The sequence below is a fragment of the Tarenaya hassleriana genome, unplaced genomic scaffold, assembly GCF_000463585.1.
Source record: "Tarenaya hassleriana unplaced genomic scaffold, ASM46358v1 Cleome73, whole genome shotgun sequence".
In the NCBI taxonomy this organism is placed as follows: Eukaryota; Viridiplantae; Streptophyta; class Magnoliopsida; order Brassicales; family Cleomaceae; genus Tarenaya; species Tarenaya hassleriana.
The window spans coordinates 20285-27841 of NW_010969839.1; the positions used below are offsets into that span (position 1 = coordinate 20285).

Sequence of the window (7557 nt, forward strand, 5' to 3'; positions counted from 1 at the left end):
TCGAAAGGAGAGGTTTCCAACCCAACGAAAGTCGAAGCTGAGTCCACGTGGGGATGGACCATTTCAAGTCTTGGAGAAAATTAATGACAATGCATATAAGCTCGACTTGCCAAGTAAGTATGAAGTGAGTTCGACATTCAATGTTTCTGATCTTTCTCCTTTTGATATTGATGTAGATTCGAGGACGAATCTTTTTTAAGAAGGGAAGGATGATACGAGCTCAAGGAAAAATTCCGATAACGAGCACGAGGATGAGCTTTACGTTCCGATTGAGCCGATCTCGGGAGCACGAGCCAAGAACTTCGGGAAAACATTGCAGAATTTATGGGCGATCAGTCAAAGCAAAGAGCGTATTTCGAGAGTCAACATACGAGAGTCGAGGATGATGTTGGTGATTACAAAAGATTGACTTCATTTACAAGCCTCGAAATCACGCGTCTCGTTACTTGAAGTCAACTTAACTACCATGGTTGATTTCAAGGAAGACACTTTTATTGTTTTCTTATTTTCTAAGTTTTCTTTTACCTATATAAACCTATTGTTATGCTTGGTTTAGGTAGACATTTTGAGATTAAGAAACTTGTGAGATTATTCTCCAACTTGTTCGTTTTGAACTTTGCTTTAAGAATTGCAAATCTTTGCTTGTAGTTCTTAAACTTTTATAATATTGGTTCCTATCTCTTTATAGATAGCGGATCAATATTCCTTTACTCTATAATATTGGTTTCTATCTCTCTTTATAGATAGCGAGTCAATATTTCACTTTTCCTATAATATCGGTTTCTATCTCTTTATAGATAGTGGGTCGATATTCCATCCATCACCAAAACCTTTATCTTGGCCGATCTTACTTTGTTTCCGAGCCGACCCATATCTTTCCGAGTCGGGCTCAAAATATTTTAGCCCAAAAAAATCGGGCCAAACGAGCTACGAAAAAAATATATATTTTTTTAAATTTTAATATTTTTATATGTTTTAAAATATTTTTATATACAAATGATATTTTATTACATATTTAGTTTGTTTTTGTTTAAAATTTTATTTTTTGTTATATTATAAATATTTTAAATATTAAAATTAGTTTTAAATATTTTTTAGTATTAAAATTTTATTTTTAAAATTTATATATTTGGTTCGCGGGCCAACTCGTGGGCTAAGACGATATGGATTGGGTTGATATATTTTTTGTTCGCTAAAAAACGGACTGGACTAGGATGGATTAAAATTTTTCCAGATCAGAACGAGTCGAGCTGGGCCGGGCCAGCCCGTTTTACACCCCTATTCATACGTCCTGAATGCACATTCAGTCTTTTTGCAAACGAAAGTAACGAACTTAAAATACTCCCTCTGTTAAATGACATTTTTGCCCTTACATATCATCCATACACAAGTCGGAAACATAATAACAAACCACAAAGGAACACCATGGCGCCGTCTACAGACGAGGAACAGAACGGCAGTACCAACATGACAAAACTGAACAGACATAACCGATCATAACCGGTGGCATTACTATTATTATTATTGGTAATTTTGTGGATGAAGCACCATAACATCAATGCCTCGCAGCCCTCGTGACTTTGAAGAATCTCTTTCTGATCGAAACTAGCTCGTTAAGAGCCTCAATAATCACCGTTCTGTTAACCGGAGACTCTTCGGAACACATGATGCCTACCTGGAGAATCATTCCCAAGCATTCAACCATGGCGGCACGATCCATACGAACACCTTCAAAATTAACCATAAGTTAAGATAACTAGGATAATATCACGTAATTTTTAGATTGGATAGATCATACCTGAGTTACATAGAACAGTTTCGTCTATGATGTCCATCACACATTGTGGTATTGCCGACCTTGTATACTTATGGAGAGTGAAATCTCCCGAAAACAGTTCATCGGTAGGCCTTTTCCCAGTGAACATCTCCAACACAAGGACTCCAAAGCTAAAAACGTCGCCCATTATCGACGATTCACCTCCCATTCCGTACTCTACAACACGCACAAAAATAAGAAGAGAGATATTGTCTTGTTTCAGCGTTAAAACTTAGTTTGGTGAGTGTGTGTTATGGGCATAGTCATTAGATTAAGACAACAATATACCCGGTGGCATGTAACCAACGGTTCCTCTGATATTTGCAGAGCTAAATTGGTTTTGGGACGATTATTCATCGAATTTTCCAAGCAGCCGAGCCAAACCAAAATCACTTACATGGGTCGTGAGATTGTCATCTAGAAGAACATTACTTGGCTTTAAATCACAATGAGCAACGGGGGCGTGGCAATAACCATGAAGATGAGCCAAAACCGAAGCGATGTCTATGGCTATGTCAAGCCTTTCAAGAAGGCTTAGAGTTCTTGAGGGATTACTGCTCGTGCCAGCTTCTACTTCCTCTCGATGCAACCATTTATCTAAGCTCTCATTTGGCATGAACTCATAAACCAATGCTCTGAATTCGTTCCTGTCAAAATCGATGCTTAAACAAACGGTTAACAGTTTCACGAGGTTGCGGTGTCTTACGCTTTTTAAAGCTTCGCACTCGGCCATAAAGCTCTTGACAGTTCCACTCTTCCAAAGGTTCAAAACTTTAACAGCGACTATCTTGCTCTCGGGGTCGAGGAACCCTTTAAACACGGTACCAAAGTAACCAGATCCAATGATATTGCTAGAAGAGAAACCATCAGTCGCATCTCGAAGCTCTTCATAACTTGCCCTTTCGTAGAAAGAATCTAACGCATAATTAGGCTGAATGTTAGCATTGTTTGGCCCCTTTTGTTGCCTCCTTGTCTTGAACCACCAGAAAGAAATCACAGATAACAATAAGGAAGTTATGCCGACACTAACAACGATGGCCACTTTGTTATGGACTAGAGATTACCTTCTTTGTTTCCCATGGATTTGCTTAGAGCATGGCTGTAGCTGCAATTCTGCAATGCCTCCACAGAGATTTTTATTACCAAAAACAAAAACCGCACTACCGTTTCGAAACACTTCGGTCATCGGCACCGTCCCTTCAAAATTATTCATGGACAGATTCAGATATTGTGGTGAAAGGTTTCGTAGATATCCAGGTATGTTGCCAGAGAGGTTGTTGTTGGATAAATCGAGGAATTGGAGGCCCTTTAGCCTTCCTATATATATGGGATTGCCCCATCGAAGGAGTTTCCTTGAAGATCAACTTCTTCCATGGAGAGACAGGTCCCTAGGGTTTGTGGTATTTTCCCCGATAATTTATTGTAAGTCGTTTCTATTGCAATCGCGTATTTCAGATTCCCAACATTCTCCGGCAAAGGACCGACCAAAGAGTTGTACGAGACATATAACACCAGAAGAGATGGAATGTCCATAAGTTCCCGAGGTATAGTGCCAGTGAGTTGGTTCGATCCAAGCCACAAATATTGAAGGGCGCCACAATTTCCGATGCTTGGAGGGATGCTTCCTACGAATATGTTGTTGTACAACTCGACAGTTTCTAATCTGGTCATGTTTCCAAAGAAAGATGGTAGATTACCTGAGATCCTGTTTGAATCTCCGCCGAGTTCAACCAGCCCAGAAAGACTTCCGAGTGAAGTTGGAAGTTTGCATGTCAAAAGATTTCCCCCGAAACCAAGTACTTGCAGGTTTACAAGGTTTCCGATGCCAGGAGGAATGCTTCCGGAGATATAGTTCCCTCCAAACGAGAACCCGACCATTTGCGTTGAGAGGTTTGCTACGGCGTCAGGCAAAGCACCTCCGAGTCTGTTATTGCCGAACCCCAAGGCTTGCAGTCACGTGCAGTTCGTCAAACCTCTTAAGAAAATCAAGATCGGTGGAAGTACGGCTCCCTAGGCTGTTGTCGGAAAGCCCAAGCCATTCCAAGTTCCGGTTCTTGCTGAAACTCAGTGGAATATTTCCTGTGAAATTGTTGTGAGAAATGTCTAACTTGCGGAGAGTTGAGATGTTGGAAAACGGAGCGAGGAGAGTTCCCTGAACCGATTTCCCAACAGAGAAAAGAATTGGAGGTTCGGAAACAGGGTGCCAATATCGAAGCCAAGAAGATCACCCGAGAAATTGTTTTCTCCCATGGTCAATAACGAGAGAGAAGATAGATTGCGAAAGGCATTAGGGAAGAAACCGAAAAGGTTGTTCGCTGCTAGCTGAAGACCCACCATTATGTTCAGCCTGGCAAAACATTCTGGGATCTCTCCTTCCATGTGGTTATATACAAGATTGAAGTACTGGAGCTATGTCAGGTTTCCTAGACTCGGGGATAACCTACCGGTCAATCGGTTCTTGTGAAGATATAGATTGGTAAGCTTAGAGAGTGAACCAAGTTCAGAAGGAATACCCCTCCAAGACGGTTGACCGATAGATCGAGGCGCAACAAACTGGAACAGTTGGAAAGACCGCTAGGAATACCCCCTCCAAGAAGATTAGAGCTCATGTTCAAGTACCGAAGCCTCGTCAATCACCCAACTTCTTGTGGGATGTTCCCATGAAAAGAGTTGTCCCCGAGATAAAGTGCCCTGAGAAATGAAAGGTTACCGATAGAGGGCGAGATCACTCCGTCCAATTTCAACGAAGTCAGCCTCAACCGAGTCACCCTTACGTGCCTCCGGCCACATGTGATGCACGTCCAGTTGCAGAGGTGAAAAGAGTGATGATTCCATGACGCCAACGCGATGCTACTCTCTTGGGAAAGCTGAGACTTAAACTCAAGCAATGCTTCCTTGTCCGTCTCTATAGTATGAGCACCGAACATGCCTGAAACTTGAAGCAACATCGTGAAAGCCAATAAAAGAAACTTCCTCATTCTTTCAAACAAGCTATAAGCAGCACTTTCTTTTCTTCTTGCGCTGTTTCGCTCTCATGTCTTTGAATCTGGGACTAGTGCTTCTTATAAAATGGCGTAGAATTCCAAAGTCCGTTGACTTTGTAGTAACCCATCACTTACTCCGTCAACGCATTGAATTTTCTTCTCTGGAGACTGGAGTCATCATGGACATATATAGTGCTTCTTATGCCCCGCCAATATGTTACAACTTTATCAACCTCATTCCGAGACTATTTTTGAGACGGTATCATCATTTCTCTCCGGTTGCACTTATCATATAGACCTTGAAAGTTGGATCAATATATATATATATATATATTTCTCCTTCCAATTCCATTTGTAATTTGATGTTACCTGCTTCCGGGTATTGTTGATTTCTTTCTTGCAGAAAATGGGTAAAATCGACGAAGCTCGTTCAATGAAATCTATCCTCTCCAATGGTTATCTACACCTTACTGGTTGCAAGCAATTTCTTTGACCGCATGTTTAATTACTTCGGTAGCTGGAAAAAATTTAGATTTCAAACAGAAGCTGATGACATGGATGGGTTCGATCCATCAGGAGAAAAGGTAAAATTATAGAGAGATATCTTCTGATATTCGCTGTTTCATCAAATATTGCCGCTGCAAACCACGAGATTGTTTTCACATTTCTGTCATTTTCCTATCCATTTCATGTGTTCTTACACGATTACCAGAACGAATGTGGCTTGAAGAAGGGCGGAAAGTCGGAGAGCATGTTGCTCCACTGGCACGGAACTTCAATGGGGTCGATATCGAATCAGAAAGCAACTTCTCTGTAAGTACATCACATGAATTATAAAGAATATTAAACTCAGTTCCCTATCTCCATTGGCATTGTCGGAACCAGAAACGAGTTCATAACATTCGAAATTTCGACTAATGATAATGATCCTATATTGATCTTACAGGACAATTCTTCTGTTGAAATGACGCTGACCAATGATAATGGAAATGCTCGTAGACACGGAACAACAAACAGAGAAACCATTACTAACAAGCAATCGTCGCCCACTAGGAAAACCGGGCGAGAACATTATTGCTTCAAGCGAGCCCACTTCACGGTTGGCCTCCACGTGGCGGAAAATGAAGCTGGGGTTTCAGAGCTTAAAAGACAACGTGACGACAAAAAAGTTGATACCTGTACGGCAGGTACCAGAGACCAGCAAGAGAGAGCAAAACTCGTCAACGTCCGAGATTTTTCATAGACTGAAAACCCGATCAGTAGATCATGGCCATTACAAAGATTTTGATGATGACGACGAAGACGACGACGATTGATTACAACTAGTTGTCTGATGATGTACAGATAATGTGTACAAAAGGAGAATTCAATCGTATCATCACATGATGTTGCTGGCGAATTCAGCCTCTGTTGTATAGAAGAATTACAGCGGAGAAATGCCCAAATTGCAAGGGAACGTTTAGGGTTCTGCCATTTTTGCCCAAAAATATTCATCCTTGTTACTGTTTTTTTTTTATAATTCTCTTTGGACAATAGGCCTCTTTGCGTATAACAAAGGTCTTGGAATCGAATGTTCTGTTTCAAATTTTAAAAAAAAAACAAAATCAAGCAATCAGAATGTTTTATAATACTGTCCTAAAACAAAAAAGCTCAATACAAATGGACATTGATTAGTCGGTCAACGGTTATCATTGGAACTTTCAGACATGTGACGGTTAATAACAAAGAAGAACGTAATATGGAAAGCTTAACTATATATATGTATGTGTATATATATATATATGATCTTATCAATTATCACCCATTAAATCTGTTGACCACCAAAACCTTTTGATCTTTGCATCTTTCTTGTTCTGCAGATCTATACACACCTCTTCTGGAATATTTTTTTTTTTTTGTCAACAATCAAATCTTTGCCGTGTAAGAAACAACCCTTCATGAGCTTTGCCTCTGAAAGGAAGCAGCTTTGTCCAAAACCCTAACTTCTTCACCGCCGTCGTCGGCTTCTTCTTCTTCGTCGCCGTCGTCGTGGTATGACCTCCGGCAACATTATCGGCGGGAGCAAACGCCATGGATCTGCTCTTCCTCAGCTCCGAGCCATAGAAATTGGTAAGAGCCTCTCTGACGGCGAAGGACATTGAACCGGACCTCTTGTGGATGTCGCCGCCGGCACGTGATCTCGTCGCCGCCGGCGAGGCCGAGGAGGAGGAGGAAGGCGACGACGGTGGAGATGATCTGCGGAGGCAGGAGGAGGAAGATAAGAGAGAGAGCTTATGACGTAAGCAACAAGGGCAGACTCCATGGTCGCTTCCGTGGTTTATATATATATATATTTCGACGAAGTATAAGGGGAAATCAAACTTTCTCAATGGCATAGCCCCTTGATAAATTAAAAAGGATGATCTTCACATTATTATTTACAAATCTATCGCACATTCAGACGTATGCTGACAATTTTCGCCCTATTATAAATGAGAGAAAATCTGATATAAATATTAAATATGGCTAATAAATATCTAAATTATTAATTTAATCTAATTACATCTCAAATGTTAAAATATTTTAAATTAATATTTTAAATATTAAAATATTTAAAATAAATACATAACTCACAATCTCAATAACAATTTTTAAATTCGACTCTAACGATAATATATAAATTAAAAAAATTTATAATACTAAAAATTCATCGAACCTTTGATCCAACTATATCAATATAAAAAATGAATCAAAATTATAAATTGTACTCGATCATGA

The 7557-nt window shown here is 40.1% G+C and overlaps 1 pseudogene; it reads right to left on the reverse strand.

The window, feature by feature from the left end:
* Positions 1-1362: 1362 nt before the first annotated feature.
* Positions 1363-4824, reverse strand: LOC104801676 (annotated as a pseudogene).
* Positions 4825-7557: the final 2733 nt, after the last annotated feature.